Genomic DNA, 25,000 nt, shown 5'->3' on the forward strand with positions numbered 1-25,000 from the left:
ATCTAACTGATGTCCTTGCCTTACTGACAGATAACACTAATTGAGGTCATTTCACATAAATTTCTTCAGTCACATTCCATTTGTTTTGAAAACGTTCCTGTATTTTTGAATATACCATCTCCTGTCCTCAGCTCTTTGATGACATATTCTTCATCTTTTCAACTCTTTCTACACTCTCCCACCCTCACAGATTCCTTATGTATTTCGTCTCTCATTAATGAGATGTTTAATAACTATTTCCAAGACAGGAACTTTCAAAGTACATTTTCAGAATCCTCCTCTGCCATTTCTCCTCCCAGGCTCTTCCTCTCTCACGTTTTAAGTGTCCCGCATGCTCTAAGGTGTTATCACCCTATTATTTCCAGTTGGAAGCTGTGGGGAGGAGAAAATGAAGCTAAGAGAATTAGAAACACATTCTAATTTCTTCTTCCAGGAATAAATTATCATTATGGCTCTAGAACCAAGGTCAGATATTTTGTGTTCCACCACAAAATCATCAGGCTTCCTTCCCAGTGGTGAACATTGACTTCTCCTAGCCTCTGCACCCCATCCCTTGTAGTAATGTTGAACTTTCTTTAAGCCCTGTGCTTTATTCAAACCCTGTGCTCATACCTTGTTGTGTTATAAGAAATGTCTAATAGGAAAGTACCACTCTGCCATACATAATCTCAGATAAAACCTCCTCCACCTTTCCTCAATGACTCAGAAAAGGCCCATCTCCATCTTTCCTTATGATTTCCATAATATTCACAGATGATTCTCTTGTTTACCTGTCTCTATAAAACTCCAATCCTCTTTCCTTTTCTTTCAGATGTTCCTTACTAATGAATAATTGAATAAAATCACCTTTCATACCTGCACCTATTTAAAATTTTATGAAAGGGTATCTAAACACAACTTCAGCTAAGAGGGTCTTTGTCTTTTGTCTCCCCTGGAAAGTACTAGGGTTCCCCAAAGTTTTAAGGCAATATTTCATTGAGCTTGTAACATATGGAATTATGGAAAAAATAATTTGCATATGGGTATTTGGGGCAATAGATGTTTAAAGAAAACCTGGAATGAGAAAGAACACATACAAAACACACACACTATTTTCAGGAATCAATGAGCTTTACCAATTTTTACTCTATCCTCAAAGGAAAATGAAGTGAAAATCTTGTTAAATACAGGAAGCCTATGATTTCTTCTTGAACTCCTTCATAGGTTTCTGAAATGTACCATGAATCTGAATCATAATCAAACATTTTTTGGAAATCTAATTGGAAGAGGTAATTATGTGCTTAAATTATATATCATTAGTACTTGACATGAGGTGAGGGTAATTAAGTTGAAGCAACCATGGACTGTAGAAATTTGGACTTCAGTAGATGTCAGGAAATGTAACATGTTCTTATTTTCCATCCTAAAAATCATATCTGATTTGTTATGTGAGAAAAACCACCTAAGAATAAGTTGACTTTGTGAATGTCCTCAGCAGAAGTATCAAATTACTAGCAAAATTAACACTCATTACAACATTTAAGCACCAAGTTGATATAATGAAAAGAGCCTATATTTGAAGAGATCTAGAAATTCTAAAAGACTAGATACTAACGGTGAGTTATATGGTTTTAGCAGCAGTGTACCTTACAAATAATCATTGATCACCCATTAGGCTAAGTTCACTGCATAAGTATCCTAGGAATATCAATGAAAATAAAAATGCAATCCTTGTCCTTGAAGGGTCATATTGTATATTTATGGGGACTATAATGCCTAAAGGTTAAAGAACAGAGATTAGTAGGATATGGCAATTGACAAATCATTAGCACAGAGAGCATTTGAGAAAATAAAGCCACTAAATGATATAATATATGTACTGTATATGACAAATTAGTCAAAATATCTGGCAGTTAATGAGTGGTCAGTATAAGACAGCTAGGAAAGCCTTTTTCTCTAAATCCTATACAGACAACCTAGGAAGAAGGAATGTAAATGCTCCTCGTGAGGAAAATAATTCAGTTCACATAAATGAAAATGAAGCACCAGAAGGCAGTATTCTAGATAGTAAGAAGAGCAAGACCAGAGCCTGGGGAATGACAATATGAAGGTCAGGGGTCCTTAATTAAGCTCATGCCCTTCCTTATATTTTTAGGATATTCCAGCAAACATCAACAATACTGGAGAACTAGCAATGATTCTCCAAGAGTGCTTGGGTTTGGATGGAGACAGGAGAGAATCAAGTCAAGAAAAACGGGAGCCTCTGAATATACTCACCTGAATATCTTGACAATTAATAGCTCACAATGATATGCAATTTATAACCCAGCTATGGAGTTCCAGTTATCTGTTGCTGAATAACAAACCATCTCCTAGAACTTGTACTTTGAGATTCTGTGGGTCAGACATTTGAAAAAGGCAGAGTGGGGCCTCCGCTGGGATGACTCGAATGGCATGGGTGAGTCAAACATCTAAGAACTAGAATTATTTGGAGGTTTTTCACTCACTCTGGCATCTGGCCTGGAATGTCTTGAAGGTTGGCTCAGCTGGGACGATGGACAGAGCACCTGACCGGGCATGATCTTTTCATGCAGCTTGAGCTTCTCAGAACTTAGCATATGGGTTCCGAGAGAGAACATTTCCAGAGCAAACCTCTGAGAGCTGGTGCATCCTCCAAGAGACCAAAGTGAAGGCTTCAAGACTTCTTTTGATGCAGTCTCAGGAAACATGCAGCATCATTTCCTCTGCATTCTATTGATCGATGCAGTCAAGGAGAGGGTCATAATGTTTACCTCTCAATGGGAGGAATGCCCAAGATTTTGAGAACATGTTTCAAAACCATCACATATAGATAAAAACATAGGAAATGTTTCAGTATGAAATAAAATCAGTTTTAACTGTTTTCAAAGAACCTACTAAAAATAGTATATAATATATAGTAGTTCAAATCAGGAGTCACATAACAGACATAAAAACATTAACCATGCCGAAGTAATAGAAACACTGAATCAATAGAGGAGAGTATGGGCCATGATGTGAACCAATGTATATGAGGTGCAGAGGTGCCCAAAGATGTACTTATCGAGTCCAATGGATGTGTCATGATGATGGGAACGAGTGTTGTTGGGGGGGCGGAGAGGGGGGGTGGGGGGGTGGGGTTGAATGGGACCTCACATATATATTTTTAATGTAATATTATTACAAAGTCAATAAAAAATAAAAAAATTAAAAAAAAAAAAAAACAAAAAAAAACCCGTATGTCTAATTCAAAATTATCTGATTAGGAGCTTAAGGGTTAAAAAATGCTGTTTATAACATTGTTTGGTAATTTTTAGAAATTAATGTTTGGAAATACGGCTGGCCTCCATACAAAAATCATCCACATTATAAGCAATGCAATTAATTATACAGATGTTTGAAATGTCAATGTTTGTTATTAGTTTCACAATACCATCAGTTATTTGGTTTAAATTTATCTTTACATTGAGGTGTTCTGGGCTGCATATTTAGGTAGAGAGTTTGGTTTACCCTTAAGACAGCTCATCTCCATATGTTTTGATTGGGCATGAAAAATGAAAAGAAGCTAAACTTTGCCACTGAGACAAGTAAAGGTTTCCATCAAGGATCATTAAGTTTGAATAATAGGTTATTTAAAACATATATATATATATATATTTTTTTTTTTAGGTCTCAGGATCAGGGAATGAACTTGGAACCTATATGTGGGAAGCCAGCTCTCATTCATGGAACCACTTCAGCTCCCCTGAGTTGGCTTCCTCGTTTGTTTGCTTGTGTTCATTCCTCCTTCTCCAGGAGGCATACAGGAACTGAACCCTGGACCTCCCGTGTGCTAAGCAGGCACTCAACTGCTCGAGCCACATGGGCTCCCCAGTAATGGGTTTTTAAAGAGACAACTTATTGTGTTGCTCTTTAGGAACCTCAATAGCAATTGTGCTTTAGCTGCAGGTTCCATGATCCAATGGTGTAGCTTGACTCCACGCAGCCTTTTGCATGTGTCACCACTGATTGAACTCTCTCTGTGGTCTACCTCTGCTCTCACTTCTCTTACAAAGAGCATCTGCTGCCAGGAAAGGCATGCTTTTAATATGTTGATTTATCACTGTCAGATACAGGGATTTTATTGCTTGTATTTGAATATTGTACTTAAGGTGCTTTTGTGATTACAGAAGTTTTACATACAAATTGCTTTATATTAGAAAAATCTTTTTTTTCGGTACTTTTAAGGAAACTTCACATTCATGTGTTTTACATTTTAATATCTTCTTCCGCATTGCTGAGTGCTTATGAATTGCTTTCTGTCTTTAAAGGCAGCCAGTATGAACAACAGCATCTGCGACTGCTGTTACTTCAAAGGAGATAATTACATGTGAGTATGTTTCTTCTTTTCTAGGGAGCCAGAATTTATTAATTACTACAGAAAGCTTTGATTGTCAGTTTACCCCCCAAAAGGTAAAGGAAGGGTCACTACAAAAAATAACTTTGGACTCTATAACCTTTGTAAATCCAAAAACTTTATCAAGTTTCCTCACTTTTTTCTCATGTTTCCTGGATTCTTTGACACAGTAGTACAGTTTCTGGAAGTCTTTGATACAGTAGTCTTTGACATAATAGCACCATCTACTGTCTGATACTGAACTCAATTATAATGGGAAGGAAAAATGAGGATAGTGGAGGTAGAGGAGGTACTCTAAGTCGTTTAATATTTTGTCTCTAAGTTGATAGTATATGACTGAAATATGTGAAAATTCTTACCTGAAAGAGGAAAATAAAACTAATCACTTCTGGAGGTAGTTATATTAAATAAACATTGTGACGTACTCTTTTTCATCAGGAAAGACTAAAATAATATTCAATTTCACAGATAAGACAATACCGTTATTATTGTTATTACTGTTTTAGTTTTCCAATTTCTTTGACTTACATTACATTCATTGGGATAAATAAAAGAGGTGGAAGAGATGGATTTAAAAAGAGAAGCCATACCCCTCGGAAATGACCCCCACTTGTAAGCATTATTGCTTCATTTCTGCACTAAGTGCTAGCCAGCGCTCAAGAAATACCTCTCATAATGGAAATTTCCAGTAGACCTGATATTTCCCTGCCCTCAAATCCTTTCCCAAAGGAATAATGTTATTTCATTAAGGAAACTCAACGGTCTGGATAAATGATCATTGAAAGTATGTCTCAGGGCTCTCATAAAAATAAGCCGCTAGCTATTTGAAGAACATGGTCGGGAATTCAGGGCCTTCTCCCATCCTGTTTCATGCTGAGTTCTTTCAATGAGCAAGAGGTTAGTTGCTATTCTGCCTCACACAGTTATTTTCTTAACCTTATAATTACCCGAGGACTATCTTGCTTCCCATGTATCTATATGCAGCTCTTCCTTCTTCTGGAACTGGCAGCAAATTGTTGCCAATTTGATACTGCAAGGTTTTTATGCTTTCTGTCCAGGTTATATCTTTTCTAAATCAATTCGGAAGATTTACTTTCTCTGTCTGGCATTCTGCTCCCTCCTTTCTCACCTCCATTCGACTTCATCTTTGATTTTAAAATGAGGTTTGAATTGAAATTCTTCACATTTTTTTTTAGGAGGTTCCGGGCATTGAACCCAAGATCTCATATCATACATGGGAAGTAAGGTGCTCAGCGACTGAGCAACATCTGTTCCCCAATGAGTTGTTTGTTTGTTTGTTTTGTTGTTTGTTTGCTCCTATTTTTTTGTTTGTTTGTTTGTTTTGGGGAGGTACCAGGGATTGAACCACTTGAGTTACATCCACTCCCTCACATCTTTTATTATTTTTTTAATTCCACAGTTTTTAAAAACAAATGGCTGTTGAATAAATTAGCTGTAGAAAGCACGTATTTCATGGTTGATTCTCTAAGTCTGGTCAATTAATTTTTGAGATGACAAGAAATGTTATAAGTAGGAAAATAAACAGTGACATCATTAAAATGGCAACTACAGTCCTATATTTTTTACTGAATATTCATTATCTCCCTTCTACGTGCCAAATGTATGAAATACAATTCTCACTTTCAGAGGAGCTTACAGAACATTGGTCCTTCTTTATCCTCTTCTTTCTTCAGAAAGATTCTTTTTATCTGTCTGTCTCTATTGTAACAGAATCTGGCAACTACTCACTGTTCTACCTAATACTACACTATAACCTTGGCTTTGTCATTATTGCAACTATGGTATGATAATATTTTGAGATATTAACTGTGTTTTTATTCACTGAACTAAAATAATAGCTTTATATACACACTTTTCCTTAGGGAAAGAGTGGATGCAGCTGGCAGGGGAAAAAAGTAAAAAGAAAAAAGAAAACAACAAAAAAATCAATTGAGTTGCCAAATAGATTTTTTTAAGCTCATGGCAGAAACAACCCGTGAAAGTCAATACATTTAATTCACAAGAGCAAGGGATTTCGGCCCCTCCCTTTGCCTGTTGTTTTCTGAAAAAAGAAAAGGCATTGAGCATCAAAAAGCCAAACTCCAAAGGAAGCAGAGCAGTGAGATCATCCATAAAATAATGGTGTAGGTAATGCTAATGTAATGATGAATGAGGTGCCAGTTTCCTAATCAAATGGAATTACTGCTCACTGGTTGGTGGGAGGAAAAGGAAAATTGCAAGAGGTGATGTGGTCTGGACCAGGGTGAGGTAAGTAAGGCACTAGCCTCTGGTGCAAAAATTAAGGGGACACCAAAAATTCAGCAATTGATATAAATAATATTTTAATGTGATATTTGTAAAAATGGAATTGAATGCAAAGAAAAATCCATGATCAAAGAAATATCAAAATGTTAAAAAAATAAAAACAGGGTCCGTATGAGTCAGTGAATGCCTCTGAAAGGACCACAAGGCATGGATCTATCCACAGGGAGGCTCAAGGGCAGAGGGGTCAGGATGGAAGCCCTAGATGGGTTTAGTGCAAGCGGGAGCAGCGAGGTTTTGCCCAGGCCCTGTCTACCTCCCCACCCCAACCCCCATAGTCCAGGAAGCTATCAAGGTTTTGGAGAAGCCATACAGCCAGGCCTCGTTTGTTGGGTCCAAAGGAATCCCTCTAAGGTTCCTAACTGCGGCATGGTAGAGGACAAGCAGAAAGGGGTTAGGGGAGGATCAGAAGTACTGAGAAGAGGCAGGTGACATAAACTTTCTGGGTCTGAGAAAAGGAACTTAGACGAGGACTGGGCAAATGGGCGTGCTGAGAAGCCCACAGCTCCAGAGGCAGCAGTCCCTGCTGATGAGAACACACTGAGGTAAAGCAAAATGGGTCCAGTCAGGAGGATGCAGAGGAAGCGTTATCCTGCACCTCAAAATTAAAACCACCTTGAGAAGGTAGAAGAGAAAGAAGTGTAGGGTGCAACTCCACAAAAGACTCAGTTACACAAGAGACTGAATTCTAAATTACAGGCGACTTTGATTCGAGATGGGGAACTGAAAGCTAAATGCAGGTTAGTTTTAGGAATCCAAAAACAGTTACATGGTTTTTCTACTTGCATTTAGTTATTGAATTGTGGTCCTTGGAAGAGCAACTTCAGCATCACCTGAGTGCATAGTAGAAATGCAGAATCTAGAGTCCCCGCTACAGAGAAGAATCTGCATTTTAACCAGATCCCTGCTCCAAGGGAAAGAAAACAGTCCTGACAACAAATACCCCTCCTTAGGAACGTAGACGAAGAGAGAGCACATAATTTGAAAACTGGGTAAGCACTATCGGTGCCATGCTTGTAAGGTAGAGCAAAAGCAACTACAAAGTGAGAGAGAATTTCAGGCAAATTTCTACAGAAAAATAGAAGAGAGAACAATTAAAACTTTTCTTATCTCCTTGAGAGGCAACAGGACAGTGTGAGTGTCTCACCTTGTGAGACACCACCAGCTTGTTCTGGATACAAGTATTCACAACTTCAAAGGCTTAAATGCATGTAACTTGCTTTGTAAAATCTAAAGATCAAGCTTTCCTATTCAGCCTACTGTGTGCTCCAGGAGGCACCCTAAAGCAAAGGTAGAGGGGCTAGTGAGAGACCCTCCCTCCTCAAAGGAAATTTCTTCGTATCTTTAAACTGCGTGATGGATGTGCCCATTAATGTTTGCCAAATGTTATTCCGTTACATAAGCATTTAAAGGAAATAATCTTGTTGTTCCATGTCTATGGTTACATATATAAGTTTAATGCTTCAGTCACACTTCTTGCTCTACTTCTGCGAGTTTTCCAGTTTCTTCAGTGAAATGATGATGTACAAAAGGGAATTGGCAAGTTTTCTATAAAGGGCCAGACGGTAAATATTGTAGGACACAGTCTCTGTCACATCTATTCAGTTCTGCACTTGTCGCTCAAAACCAGTCATAGAAAACACGTAATCAAATGAGCATGACTATGTTCCAATAAAACTTTGTTTACAACAACAGGTGGCAGGCTTGATTTGTCCTGCAGGCCGTGATTTTTCCAAAGCCTGATTTAGAATGTTTTGTGGAATGGTCCTTCTAAACATAAGGCAATGGTTGCTAAGGAATATGATTTGCCACTGCTCTATGATCATTTCCTCATAATTCCTACAGCAGTCTTTGACACATGTTCTCTGCCTGTATAGCATCATTCATGTCAGGGCTGTGCTATCCGAGGGCAGGGATTTGCTTTTCTCAACCTTAGATTAAAGCATGTTGTAAATGCATTAGCTTATGCAGCTAATGAAATTGCTTGCTGTCAGCTTTTTACATGCTGCAGATGGACCTGTGGCATTCTTTAAATCAATATAGAAATATTTCATGTATTAAGTATAGCAAAATACTTGGAAAAAAACCTTAAAAATCTTAAATAATAAAGGAATTGGAGCAGTAGTATATTTTGAATGTATGATGTCTTCATATTTCTCCTTTGCTTCTTTGATCATTAATACAATTGGGCCAGATAGATAAGAAAAATATTTCTGGGGCTTAGAGAAGTTAAATGAGATGCCTAGAGCCATTCGAGTAAAAATTGGACCTTGGCTGAAACCCACGTTTCTACTTTCTAATCTAGTCCACCTTTACCACAAAATGTATTTACCCAGTAATAAGACTATATATTAATGTAGTTGATAAAATCTGTAGTTAAAATCAACAATTCTCTTCTAGAAATTACCTCAAATTCAGTAGCTACCTAGACAGAAGAGTTACATGTTTCTATTTTCTCTCACCACATTTCCCTTGGACAGAAAGTTTTACCAATTTTTAAGCAAATGTTATGCACGTTTTATTTTTACACGAATGCAATAGATTAGCAATTAGCCAATAAGCTCCTTACTCAAAGGGACTTAATTCCCTAATAAACCCCAGAACAAACAGTAGTGCACACTTCTTTTAAAGGTATGTTTGATCTCCTACATTTGCAACCAACTATCGGAGATCATCTGTCCTATTTACCTTGTTCTTCTCTAAGTAAATAGTTGTTGCACCTGAAAGTGCATATTATTGAACTTTAAATTCCATTAAGAGGGTGTCTATCTTTACCTGTGTTCTCTTTCTCTTTCCATTAATGCCTTATATGTCTTTGGAAGTTATTTAATGAAGTTAAGAGAAAAGAGACATTTAAGTTTTTGTCATGAAAATCTTCCTTAAGGAATTGGGGAATCATTCAGGCACAGTGGTAAATATGGATAAGGTATGCAAAGAATGAGAGAGGTCTTTCTCTTGAGTTTGCTTCCTTCCCCCAAACTAAGAAAAAAGGAATATGTAGGTACTGCAAAAAAAAAAAAAGAAAAGGCATGATAATGCAACTTATTCTTGTTAGCACTTGTGTGATTCTTTTGTAACTCACATAAAAAAGTCTCCCAACATGTTTTTGCTATAATGAATGGAAATGTATTCCCTCAAAAACCTTTTAACTTTCTCCTTAATGGGGGAATTCAAAAGGAAAGTGAAAAGCTGAAAAGAAGTAGAAACAGTAAACTAGAATTGCAGGCCAGGTAAACAGCTTGTACGTGTATAATTGACTTAGGATTTTCCCCTGAAATGATTCAAGTTCTCTGACTTTATTTACTATTCATTTTGTGTGTTTTCCCCCCTTTATGTATTTTTGCCTTGCTTCAGAAGAGATCTGAGGTCTCTGAAAATCAGAACATGCATGACACCCACTCTCCAGTTTATTGGACTTGCCCGGTACAACTAACAAAACGATGATGATGATGGACAATGCCCATCCCAAAAAAACAAAGCATCTACAACTGCAGGCAAGATAGCGTCATCTGTGTCCTCCATGGGCAGAGTGTTCTTAATCAGAAACAGAGTAGGTATCACCATCCTAAAATCCTCAAGATTGAGGAATGAACAAACATAAAGGGGGACTGCAACTATGAACTAAAATAGACATTATTATTCTAGCAATGGAAGACAAGTAACATTGATATAAAGGCAGTGATCACCAGAGATTCTGAGGGGAGGGAGAGGGAAAACTAGGTGTAACAGGGGGCATTTTTGGGACATTGGAATTGTTCTGCAAGATATTACAAAGATGGATACTAACCATTATACATTTTGTCAAAACCTGTAAAAATGTGTGGTGCAGAGTATAAACTATAATGTAAACTATTGACCATGGTTAGTAGCAATGCTTCAATAGGCATACTTCAGGTGTAACAAATGTACCACACTAATGTGATGCCATTAATGGGAAATGGCAGAGGGGGAGGGCATAGCATATATGGGAATCCGCCTATATTTTCTATGTGTCATTTATATAATCTAAAACGTCCTTAAAAAAATTTTTTTTAAGAAAGAGTTGATAAAAATAAGGTAGAAGCAAGAATCAAAAACAGGGGAAAAGACAAACAGAAACAGATAGTTATTGCTAAGTAGAATAAACTAGGTAAGAAGGTGGAAGGATGGGCTGGGCAGCGGCCAAATCCATGTATTCAGAACCTTAAGTTTACTCTAAGTTTACTAATAGCCAACAGAAAACTGTAATTATTGCTAAAGTAGACCTATATCATCTTTAGGCAGCTGAAGCTTCTTATGGCACTCAGTTCTAAAAGCAATAATTCAGGAACTTAGAGGGAACAATATGGTCAATGAAATAAAAGCTTTCCTAATTAACATCCCTACAGACCACACAGTAATCTTAATCACATGGCAGATTACTGGGATCCTTTCAAAAATGCTGAGGACAATGCATTAAGGTGCCACTTAGAAGAGGCATGTTTGCATGGATCCAAGTCAATATAATGCCAGTAAAAGATTTTTGCTGATACAATGCCACCTTGAGATGAAATTTAAGGAAAAGAGGTACAAGGTGCCAGAGCACATCCTCCAGATAGATCTTTAAAAATGTGAATTTCCTCTTTAAAACATACTTTTTCTCAATTGTTCAAAATATTATTTTTAATTTCAAAAATATTATATGGTAACTCTATGTTTAACATTTTGAAGTACTACCCAACTAGTTTCCAAAGTGCCTTTATAGATTTACATCCCCACCCCGCAATGAATAATGGCTCCAATTTTTCATTCTGTTCTTAGGTATATACCAAGAAAAAAAGAACACATAAACAAAAACAGGTAAATGAACTCTCATATCAGCATAATTCATAATAGCTCAAAAGTGGAAACAACTTAAGTGTCCATCAGCTGATGAATGGATAAATGATATGTGGTATATTATTTGGCAATAAAAAGGAATGAAGTATAATACATGCTACAACGCAGATGACCTTGAAAACATTTTGTTAAGTGATAGAAGCCAGACAGAAAAGCCATATTTTATATAATTTCATTTGTAAGAAATGTCCAGAATAGGCAAATTTATGGAAGCAGAGTGTAGGTTAGTGGTTGCTAGGGCTGGGGTGGGAATAAGGGGAGAATGGGTATTGACTGCTAATGGTATGGAGTTTCTTTTGGAGGGTGGTGACAAAAATTATTCTAAAACTAATGTGATGATGGCTGCACATCCCTGTGAATATACTAAAAACATTGAATTATACACTTTAAATGGGTGAATTGAATGGCATGTGAATTCTATCTCAACAAGCAGTTTAAAATGTACTTCAAAAATACATCAAATATTTGGTAAACTCGGATTAAAATTTGCCCATAATCTCAACAAGCACATGTAATTATATTTTATATATAGCCTTATGCTTGCATACCTGTGCTAGTTTTTTTTTTTTTCATTTAGATTATAATATACAAAACATTTTTAGCCTTTCTCTATTCCCTTAAGAATATACTATGAGGATTTTCCCATACCAAGAATATCTGGGACTTTTCCTTGGCAATAGAGTTGCATCAGCTCATGATGAAGAGAACCCACTTCATCATGAATGGTGGTAATTCCTACTAGCACTTCACATTATCCCCCCCACTCTCCGGGAGTCTTGTTATCGGGGCTATGATTATTGAGGGAAGTATCAGATCCTTTGGGTGAAGTTGGTTAGAAAAAAGCTTGAGAACTACTAAAGAGAAGTTCCAGAGCATGGTTGTTTTAATCAACCTGCCCAGAGATATAATTGCCTAATCAGGAGTTTATTTGGATGTTGAGACAGCTGACAAAACGAATTCATCTTTGAATATGAATTAAAAGTATTTAGTACTCACAAAAAACTAGGGATTCCCAGGAGGGGAAGGACACAAGCATAAGTGTGATGAGAAGGCAAGTAAATGATGAGGTCAAGAGACAAAGGAGAGTTTGGGCTTTTGTAGTGGTTAAGGAGTGGGGCTGAGATGGGGTATCCTCAGGTAGACTGGCCTGCAGGGACAGAGGAACCTGTAGGTCTTTTTATTTTGATTGCCTGGACAAAATAATTTTCCGTATAGATTACTGGTCATGAACAAAGTAAAATTTGGAGCACATCTACCCATGCAACAATTTTAGTTTCTGCTAAAATATAGCCCAAACCCATTTGTATGTATGCCCTGGGCTGTGGCAAAATATTGACAGAATCTTAGAAAATGTTATTGACCATGTTGTGTCGTCCATGCCACTGGAGTCAAGCCCTTAATTACAGTAACCACTCCTCCATCTGCTTTACATACATCATCAAGCACGTGCCATGGAAGTAACTAGTATTAGAAGTGTGGGAGAAAGTTGCAATAGCAACTTTCCCTTATGTTTTAAGAAATTCCTGCCCATTATAATTTAGGGCAGAAGGAATGGGCATATATTTTGATAGATACTGATATTTCTAATAATTTTGTAATTGACGTTAAATCTTCTCTTTCGCTAAACACCTTAGCCAGTTCAACGAAATTGCCATGATGAGGACACTAATGATTATAGTGAAGAATGCTAACTTAGAGAATGGGAAGACAAATCTAAAAACCTGGTAGAAAAACATGGCTGTGAAACATGTGGCCACGGAACTACACCTGGAAATCACCTGAGGGAAAGACTCCACCAGAAAGGTGGAAGAACTCCACAAAGATCTCCCATTTGGAACGAGATTTCATCTAGGGTCAAGGCAAAGTCCCAGATAGTCTCAAGGGGCCTTCTCATGCCCCACCCCACCCCCAGGGAAATCGATGGGCAGGGTAATCAATCAAAACAGCAAATAGCTGGAACTCCTCCCCTGAACATTAGCAAGGGGGGGAATAATTAATGGTTCAAAAGTAACCACACAGGGAAGTGGACTTGGCCCAGTGGTTAGGGCATCTGTCTACCACATGGGAGGTCCCCAGTGCAAAGTCCGGGCCTCCTTGACCCGTGTGGAGCTGGCCCATGTGCAGTGCTGATGCGCGCAAGGAGTGCCGTGCCACGCAGGGGTGTCCCCGCGTAGGGGAGCCCCATGCACAAGGAGTGCGCCCCGTAAGGAGGGTCACACAGCGGGAAAGCAAGTGCAGCCTGCCCAGGAATGGCACCGCACACACGGAGATCTGACACAGCAAGATGACGCAACAAAAAGAGACACAGATTCCCGTGCTGCTGACAACAACAAAAGTGGAAAAGGAAGAACACGCAGCCAATAGACACAGGGAATAGACAATTGGGGCAGGGAGAAATAAATAAATCTTAAAAAAAAAAAAAAAGGTAACCACACAAGCTAAATCTTTCTCACTCTGCCTGAAGCAGCCCACAAGTACACCTGGGGACCTATAAACTGTTATTTTATCCTGTTTCTATTCTCTTCTCCCACTTCCTTAATAATACTGGCCCAACTAAACCAGCATGTTCTTAAATTATTTTATGTAATATAGCCAAGAACCTAGATAAATCCAGCTGCAATAGCACCTAACGAAAACTCAGACAGGTTACATGACCTGTGTTTCCCATTGTGGCTTGCTGTAACACCCATCAGTGACATTTCTTCCGGTACCATCTCTGCCTGGGATGCCAGTTTTTTTCTTGTCCTTATGGCGAACAATAATTTAAGACTCAGTTTTAACTCCACTTCTTCTAAAATCTATCTTGATTGATTCGATCACTTAGGAAGCCCAAAGCCCTGCCTTTGTGTGTCCATGCTATGTTGTCAATCTGCAGATACTGTTTGCTTATATGTTTGGTTGTTTCTTTCAAGCTATGAGCTCTTACAATGTTGTGACTGTGTTGTTTCTTTTTGCATGTCCAATACTTAGTGCAATGACTGAAATCCACTAAGATAGCTTCTAAGTAGACACCTGGAGGAAGGAAGGAAAGAAGAAAGGAAGGAAGGAAGAGAGGGAGGGAGGAAGGGAGGAAGGAAAGGGACTGTAACTATTTCACAAGTTTGATAGAAATAGAATCCCTTACTCTTCTACATATTTATTCTTCTCTGCTGAATTTATTTCTTACTATCAAGTTCTCTCTTAATTCTACATCCAAATTCTACATCCAAATTCTTCAATGTTTGCTTCTTCTGTTCTGCTAAATTTCTACCTTTTCTAGTCCTCTATTGCCACAATCCTTAAAGTCCAAAGAGAAAATTATTTACATTCTCATGAATTCATTACTTATTTTAAAGAGTTTAACTGCACTTTATTAGTAACATTTTAGTAAATGATTTATTTTCTATAATATTAGGTCCCAAGTATTTAGTTTCTCATTAAATTTCTAGGGTTTTCTTTGTTTAGTTTTTCCTTTGTTTTAGGTTTGTTTTTGGAGAGGGAAGCTTAATTCTAAAGTTCATAAATATTTTTCTCAGGGTCGTATTTCACACTTTCAAAATGCTGGTTTTATCTGTCCAATCTTGTTTCTTCTACATTCTGCAAGCAAGTTCCCTAACTAGTCATTCCTGGTTGCATGTGCTTCTTTCTAAAATAATCTGAAGTCTCAGTCTCCTGGGAGGAAGGTTCATATTTCTCAAACCTGAGCCAGATCAGGTTTGGAATTCTCTACATCTGACTTCTTGAGTGCATTAGGCAGGGGAAGTACAAAATGAAAACATGCGACTCAGTTATGCATTGAATTTTGTCCACCAAAAAGATTTGTTCAAGTTTTAAACCCAGATTCCTGAATGTGACCCCATTTGAAAATAAGACCTTTGAAAATATTATTACTTAGGATAAAGTCAAGCTGGATTAGAGTGGGCCCATAATCCAACCTCCAAATATGACTGGTATCCCTATAAGCGAGGAAATTTGGACACAGTAGTAGATGGACAGAGAGAGAGAGATGGCCATGCCACAAAGGTAGAGATTGACTTATGCCACAAACCAGGGAACTGCATGGATTTCTGGTCATCCACAGAATCTACAAACTTCAAAGGAAGCATGGCCTTCTCGATCCCTTGATTTGAACTTCTAGCCTCCAAAACTGTGAGAATACATTTCTGAGGTTTAAATCAGCTAGTCTGAAGTAGTTTGTTACTGCAGCCCTGGCAAACTTAGATAGGCAACTGGTTCAAAAAGTAGAAAAAGAGTGCTGCTAAAGGTAGTAAAGCATAAAGCTTTGTCCTTTTTTTCATAGTCTTGCAATGTGTCATCTTGGTTTTTTATTTGCCATTCAATGTTGTTTCACCTAAAACAAAATTTAAAATTATTAGTGTGAATTTTATTGTTCGTCTTTATATTGTGCAATGTTAGTTTTACATGCAAATCTAAACATTTACCTTGTATGTGGAATGGTTACAAATTACACAACTCATTTTTTGTGACTCATCCATGCCTATGTATTTTATTTTTACCCATAACAGTAAAAACGCTGTCCCAAACTAACTCAACTAATTTAACGGCTTTTATTTCATTTTTTGCTACATGCAATTCTATTAACATTCTCCATCTTTGGCTTATTGATGAGTGTTTTAGTTTCCTAGCTGCTAAAACAAATAGTGTACAGTGGGTTGGCTTGAACAATGGAAATTTATTGGCTCACAGTTTTGAGGTTAGGAGGAGCCCAAAATCAAGGCATCATTGGAGCAATCTTCCTGAAGAACATGGTGTTCTGGAGCTGACTGCTGGGAATCCTTGGACCTTGGCTTTTCTGTCACATGGCAATGCACATGGTGGGTCCTCTTGGCTACCCCATCCATGTGACTTTGACTCTGCCTATAAAGGACTCTGGTAATCCAGATTAAAGTCCAATCTGATTCAGTTGGCTACGCCTTAATTGAAGTATAATAGCTTGAAGAGATCTTGTTTACAAGGGGTCCACACCCACAGGAATGCAGACCAAGACCAAGAACATGTCCAAACTGGGGTACACAGTTCAACCCACCACAAGGTGTAGGAAGGACTGAAAGGAAAAGAAACTATTAGTTGTTCTATCATTCCCTTTCCTTCTATGTCATCATTTTCATCAAAATGATAATGCTAACATGAATAAGAAAGGATATGATAGCATTCCTTGGTTGCTCATGTTATTTGCTCTCTTTCTGAATTTGAAACAAGTTCTGGTTTAAATAAGAGTATGGCCTCTTAAGGTTGGCAGGAACTTTGCTTACTCAGTTGTGGAGGTAATGCTCACCTTGTACCCTTGAGTCTCGCTGAACTACCATGTATCATGTGTCCACTGGAATTCTATGTTCACTCGGCATTGGGACCAGTATGTGCAAATGGGGCAGGAAGGAGCTGGATGGACAAGTATATTGCATTGATCTCCTCTGCTCTTGTACATGCTCCATTTTCATGCTTCACTTACAAAATGCAAGTTCAAAGAAAATTATTTAGAATTTCAAAATGGTCACAGCATGGCATTGAACCAAGTGCAGATCCCTTCAGAGGGTGAGACCATGTGTAACTGTATAGGACACACACCCTGGAAGCTTTCCCTGATATCACCCATCTGACTCCAATGGAAAATTCTTGCTGCCTGCTTCTGCATCTATGGCTATTCTGATCTCACCTGTATCCTGTTTAGTTTTGCTCTTAAGACGTCCTTTTGCAAGATCATTGTATTAGTTTTCCAGGGCTGCTATGACAAATACCATAAACTCGTTGATTAAACAATAGTAGTTTGTTGTCTCAATTTGGGAGGCTAGAAGTCCAAAACCAAGATATCTGAAGTCTGTAGTGTTCTGCTGGTGACATGCTGGCAATCAATCTCTGCTTCCATCACATTGCCGTCTACTTCCTTGACCTCCCTTTGTAGCTTATTCTACCCCTGTCTCTACTTTTCTTTGCTTATAAGGTCTCCAATCACGATGTATTAAGGCCCTAACCTTATTAGGTTAGATCTTAACATCTTAAGGTCCTATTTACAAATGAGTTCACACCCACAGGACTGGGGATTAGGATTTGAGCCTGGCTTTGTTGGGGGGGCGGGGGAGGGGGGCGGTTGTGATTCAATCTACCACATTCACCTGTAATCTAAAGATACCTTTGAGAAACCAGAAAGCATTGTCTCTTTTTCCAGGAAAACTGAGACCCATGATAGGAAATATGACTAATTTATCCCCTGTGAACACTGTAGTTGTGGACTCTTTCTTTTCTTACACTGGCAAGAAATATTTACTACTTCATACCACATATTTGGGAGTGATTTAGCTGAATGGTTCTGGCTCAGGGTCTCTCATGAAGTCGCCATTATCTGAAGGCTTGACTGGGGTTAGAAGATGCTCTCCCCAGGTGTTTCTTTCACTCTAGCAAGTTAGTCCTGGGTGTTGACAGGAAGCCTCAGTTCTTTGCCACACGAAATCCCCCAAAGAGTGGCTTGCATGTCCCCATTCACTCTCTAAATGAATCATCTAAGAAAACAAAGTTGAGGCTGCAGTGTGCTTTGGTGACTCAGGCCAGAAGCTCAGAAGTCACACTACATTATTTCTGCAATATACTATTAGTTGTGGAGGTCAGCCTTACTCATTTTGTTTTTACTTTTCATTTTGGAATATTTTCAAACAAGACAGTTAAAAAACAATACAAACCTCAAACAGAGAATTCCAACAGACCCTTACCTCACCCTCAGATAACCAAATCCACGAATTTTAAACTTTATCCACATTTGCTATTTCTATCTATCTATCTATTTATCTATCTATCTATTTATCTATCATATGTCTATTTATCAACCCATTTTCTGAACACTTGAGTGCAGATTGCATACATCATGCTCCTTGAGGACATTAATACTGCCATACGTATTTCCTAAAAACCAGTATTTTCACTTAAGTAACCACCTTAAGTGCAGTTATTAAATTAAAGAATTTAGCATTGTTAAAAACCTTACATTATGGGAGTAGTAGGGTGAGGGGGGTGGGGGAGTATATGGGGACCTTGTATTTTTTTAATGTAACATTAAAAAAAAAAGAACCTTAGAGTTTATAGTCCAATATTTTCATATCCAAATAATATCCCTTTAAACATTTCCCCTTTCTTTCTAGATGTCATCCTCCAAGATCATGTATTGCATTTATTTGTCATTCTCTTCAGTTGCTCTTTTTTATTTTTCTAATTGTGGGACATACATACAACTTAAATTTCTCAATTTCAACAGCACCCAGTCATCCCATTCAATGGGATTAATCACCTTCACCACCTTCCATTACATAAACTTTTCTATCTCCTTAACAATATCCATTATGTTTGAATGCTCCAATTACCCTGCTTCCTTCCCTTGGTAACCTCTACCTTAATTTCCCTCTCAGTCCACGTGTATAGTCTCCAATAATTTCTTTGTCATTACTATGGGATTTAAACTTAACATTCTAAATCTGTAACAACTTTATTTGCTTTGACACCAACTTAACTTCAATAGTATACACACACTATGTCCCTAACCCCTGGATCCCCCCACCTTTACGCAGTTCTTGTCATCAATTACATGTTTATATATTGTGAGTCCAAAACCATTGATTTTTCATTACATTTTTTGAAATGTAATTCATTTGCTTTTTAGATCCTGTAGGAAGTAAAAAGTGGAGTAACAAATCAACAATATGAGAAGCGAACTTGGCCCAGTGGTTAGGGCATCCATCTACCACATGGGAGGTCCGCAGTTCAAACCCCGGACTTCCTTGACCCGTGTGGAGCTGGCCCATGTGCAGTGTTGATGCATGCAAGGAGTGCCCTGCCACGCAGGGGTGTCTCTCGTGTAGAGGAGCCCCACGTGCAAGGAGTGTGCCCCATAAGGAGAGCCACCCAGCACAAAAGAAAGTGCAGCCTGTCCAAGAATGGCGCCGCACACATGGAGAGCTGATGCAACAAGATGACGCAACAAAAAGAAACACAGATTCCCGTGCCGCTGACAACAGAAGCAGACAAAGAAGATGCAGCAAATAGACACAGAGAACAGACAACAGCCGGGGGGAGGTGGGGTAGGTAGGAGGGAAGGGGGAAAAAAAATAAATAAATAAACCTTAATAAAAAAACAAAAAAAGCAAAACAACAATATGTAATAGCATTGGCATATAGATTTGTCCATGAGATTATCCTTACCAGAGATCTTTATTTCTTCATGCAGTTTTGATCTATGTCTATTGCCCTTTTCTTTCAACATGCAGAACTTTCTTGAGCATATATTGTAGGGCCCATATACTGGTGACCACCTCCTTCAGCTTCTGTTTATCTGAGAATGTCTTAATCTCTCCCTCATTTCTGAAAGACAGTTTTGCTGACTATAGAACACTTGGTTGGCAAGTTTTTGCTCTCAGCACTTTAAATATAACACCCCACTATCTTTCTCTCTCCATGGTTTCCAATGAGAAATTGGCATTTAATTTTATTGAAGTTCCCTTTTACATGACATGTTGCATCTTTCTTGTCACTTTCAGAAGTCTCTCTTTATCTTTGTAATTTGACAGTTTTATAACATTGAAGGTCTGTTTGGGTTTATCCTGTTTGGAGTTTGTTAAGTATATTAAATTTGTATATTCATGTCTTTTCTTAAATTTAGGGAGTTTTCAGCCATTGTTTCTTTGACTATTCTCTCTACACTTTCTTTTTTTCCTCCTTCTAAGAGTCCTACAACAAATTTATTGGTACACTTGCTGGAGTGCCATAGGTTCCTCAAGTTCTGTTCACTTTTCTTCATTCTTTCTCTTTTCTGCCTCTCTGACTAAATGGTTTTGATTATTTTATCTTCAAGTTCTCTGATTTTTTCCTTTGTCAGTTCCAATATGCTGCTGGATCTCTTTAGGGAATTTTTACTTTCTATTACTTTGGTCTTCTGCTCTGTTTTTTCCCTTTACATAATTTCCATCCCTCTATTGATATTCTTTTTGTGCTCATCATTTTTCTGATTCCCTTTAGTTCTTGTCCATGTTTTCCTATGACTCTTTGGGTATATTTAGGGCCACTTTTAATGTTTTTGTGTGGTATGTCCCAGGTCTAGTCCTCCCCATTGATGGTTTCTAATGCTTTAATCTCTCTCCTTTATCTAGGCCATCAATTCCTGTTTCTTTGTATGTTTTGCAACACATCATTGAAACCTGAACATTTTGATATTTTAATGTGGTCCACTAGAATTTAGACTCTGACATGTCTCCCCCATAAGCTTATACCCCAGCAAGGATTATGACAGAGCTCCCTTTGATTGTCAAGAGTTAACAATAAGGAAAAGAAGAAGAAAAAGAACCACCACAACTAACAACAACAACAATAGCAAGAAGAATATGAACAAGAACAAGAAAACACCTTTACCAGTCTTTGCAGATTAACCTGTGCACTCCTTCAGGGCTTAACCATACAATGAATTTAGAGAGTAGTTCCAAGCCAAAGCGTATTGGCCTATCTGACACTTTCTATGCATATGTCTTAGGAATGTGCATGTGCATGTGGGCTAGGAATTTCCCCATATATGTGATTATGAATGTCCCTTCTTCCCTAGGAACAAGTTTCCTCATGGTCCTGGACATTGTACTACATGTCCTACAGCCTACAATCCCTTACCCCAAGTAGCAAGACTTGATTATTCTCCCACAATGTTTTGTAGGAGAGTTTTGTGAGCTGACTTCTATATGCAGGCAATTTCTGGGATGACAAAACCCTCAGGCCACCACCAGACAGAGTTGGACAGACATACACACTCTCAGTATGTGGATGAGGATTACTCTGCTCCTTCTAAAACCAGGACCAGGCATCTGCACTGGGATGAGGGAGGGGCCAGAGAGAGAATCACAAGAATCTATTGCTTTTAAGGTGTCTTTTCTTGATTTAGCCCTTGCCCTATTACTATAATCCTTTAACTGTCTTCTGGAGCTCTGAGAAAAATGTTTCAGCCAATTCTTCCTGGTTGTTCAAAGCTTCCATGGTGGGATGGGCCCTGGAGGTATCTCACTCTGCTACCTTGAATAGGGTAGGGCACTGTGGACTCTTTTGAAGAATATAATTTACACAGCTATACATATCACCTTTACTATATGTCACTACTATTTATGAACTGCTGAAGCCAAAAATCAGCCTAGTGACCTATTTTTATTGCTGTGGCCCTGTCTCCAATATCCTGAGTCTTCTTTCATGGTGACTTTCCTCTTCTCTTCCACCTATGACATTCTGATAATTTGATGCTCTGAGTCCTATGAGACATTTGTTGTCACTGTCCTTGGCCTTATGACTTCAAAACAGCTAAGATTTTCTTTCCTTTTGACTGTGAGTTCTTTGAAGGAAGGAGCTCTGTCTAAGGCATCTTATTATTTGCATCTTCTAATTAAATTCCCAGTACAAAACAGAAGCTTATAACTGTGTGAATGAATACTATGATGAAAACCGTTTTTTCTTCCTTTTATTAGGGAATATAGTACAAAGAATATGATTCAGAGAATCTAGGTTGTAACTCATGGTCTGCCATGTAATACACATGTCACTTTCTCTCTCTGCATTTGCTAACTCTAAAATGGGAATCCTATAGCAGTCAGGAATAACTTACATGTTTGCTGTAAGAATTGGGTGTATTTTCTAAAATACAAATCTAAGAAATTTTGTAAGATGACTAACAGAATAGTACGAACCTCAACCTGGGGCCTCTGACCCATCATATTGTTGTAGCAGTTGAGAGACATTCAATTATTTGCGTATAGAAAGGCCAGGACTCAAGAATGATTTTGAGAAGAAAAAATGATTTATTGACAGTTGGTCAGACTCGGGAGTTTTCTATTTTAAACCTGAGCCCTGAACAAGAATTTTGAGTTCCTTTTATGCAGAGAGGAAGGATCAAATTGTTCTTTGTTTCAGTGCTCAATAGGCTTGAATTAGCATATATTGTCCACATCCTAGGTGAGCTTTTAGCATGGACCTTATACATTCTAGAAAACCTTTTAGCACATTTGGTTTGCATTTTCCCTGAATATTTAGAGTTTATAGAGTTTGCATTGCTAAACTGCTTCCCGGAACTGGAGTCATTGCCATGGTCACCAAGGGCAGGACTGCAGCCTCTTAGAGTCCCACACCCACAAGTCACAGACAGTTTAGGTTATCTCTGAACAGACAAAGAGCCTCCCACCCATAGCCCACATCAATGTTAGTAACAGGCAGAGGACCTGACTATAATTAAGTGTTCAATATGTGTTAGTTCAAGGCTCTCATATCTTACCTACAATGCATCAAAGCTAATATATTTAGAGAGATAGATTGAACTTGTAATTATTATTATATGTCTAAAAAGCTTTGCTAAATTGGACACATTTTACATAAAGGATTTTCAACCAGAAACCTTTAAAAAGTACTTGCCTAATATAAATTAACATAGTCAAACAACATTAAGTTTGAAACATTTTTGAATATTTATCTTGTATATCTATAAATATACAAATTGTATTTTTTGGCTTGTCATGTTTTTTTTGGGAAAGAGCAAAATATTTTATAGCTGTAGGTTTACTCTGTGGCTCGCAGAGCTAGTGGAGCATCATCATGCCTGATGAAACACTACTTCTCCTGCTCAAACAAATGTATTTCAAAATGAAAGTAAGTGGAGAAATTACTGCTGCTTAGATTAGAACCTATTATCAATAAGCAGAGAGTTTCAAGTACTCTAGCTAATGTGATTTCTTTGCCATTAAAGATAATTTATTGTTCTATTGTATGAATAGTTGTCAAATCTTTATACAATGAGTCAGATAATTCTTTGCACAATATTTAGTACCTCTGTGAAAAATGGGATTTGAAATGTATTGAATAAGGGACTACCTTTTGACATTTCTTCTTAGATAAAATGCTTGCTGCTTGAGCATTTGATACAGATATAATCAGATAATATCTGCATGTGGCAGAGTGCCCAGTAGTTATTTACATTGTGGCTGCCATCTTGTCGATTAATCAGGCAGGAGCTGCATGAACTCATACATCTGATATGATTAACTTGGTCAAGCCACCATTAATATTATGTCAAAACAGACCCAACAAATCAAAGTATTTAATTCTGGAATTAGCAACACACAGGTTTTTCTAGCAATGAGAAAACTCAATGGCATGTGCTGATATGTCTGTGGGGCAGATTCTGGGGGGAGTGAGGCAGGGCAAGGGAATAAAAAATGCGGTAGAAATTTAGTAAAGCAGACAATACCATCACTGTATGGTTACCCTCGGAAAGAACAGTCCTGGAAGAAGGGAGGTTAGGGTCAAGGAGATCAAGAAATAGCTTACAGATTGTTCTATCAGAAGGCTGGCTAAGAATTAGAAGTAGATGATGCAGAAATCCTAGCAAGCGGGATCTGTCACAGTTGAATTTATGGGTCAATCTTCTGGGTCACAAGAAGGGCTAGGAAGAGCATGGCAAACTATAGTACTATAAGAAATGTGTGTGGCAGGATGCCAGAGCACAGGCCCATGAATAGGAAAAAAGAAAAACAAGATTGGGTGACAATTAGCAAACCAGGGAACAGAGCTGGAGCTTCATACATCTTATGGCAGAAAATCAAAATATAAGATTCCAAGCAGAACATGGAGACAAACTGACTTGATGTTTCAAAACCTGAATTATGGGCAAGGGATTCTTAAATAGGCCACGGTCAGGGAAAGGACTTTCCCAAGAGCCTGGGTTCAGATGAGTGAATCTAGATACATGATTTAGAGAAACATAAGAAACCAGGCAAGATAAGAACAAAGCTGAAGGTAGTTATCAGAGGTATGCTGCTAAGTGTTTAGCACTCAGCTCTCCAGGGAATAATAAAAGGTCTGATTTTGTAGTGTCTGCTGACTTCCATGGTTCAATGGCTTGATTTCAAGATACCAATGTGATCTCAACATTCTTGCAAGAGGCCTGAAAACTTAACAATCGGTTCTTGTGAGCCTGTAATAACTGGCTCTAGCATGCCATTTTTAACATGGATGAGTCCATATCAAACTGTATTTATCAAACAACTTTTTATTTTGTTAATAAAATTATCAATTATTTTGAGTCTGTATTTATTTTGAATTTTTATTTTACTGTTCAGAAATTATTTACCAACTACTTTATACAGATCACAGATTGCACTAGGCATTGTTCAAGGTCCTATAAGTCCAATGGAGCATTTATTCTGGAAGGTCATGTATTTTATCATTTACAGGACATAACCAATCCTGAATTATTGTGAATTCTGGATCACTAATAATTCAGTCAGAAGATTCTTGTACTTAACCTATTTTAAGAAATTAAATATTGTCACACATTCTTTGTAACTCCTTTCTGTGGTAGTGGAGTCCAATTCTCTTTTCCTTTCTCTGGATGGGCCTTAGTGACGTGCTCAGCCAATGGTGAGTGAAAGAAGT

Source organism: Dasypus novemcinctus, chromosome 7 (genome assembly GCF_030445035.2).
Source record: "Dasypus novemcinctus isolate mDasNov1 chromosome 7, mDasNov1.1.hap2, whole genome shotgun sequence".
Classification (NCBI taxonomy): Eukaryota; Metazoa; Chordata; class Mammalia; order Cingulata; family Dasypodidae; genus Dasypus; species Dasypus novemcinctus.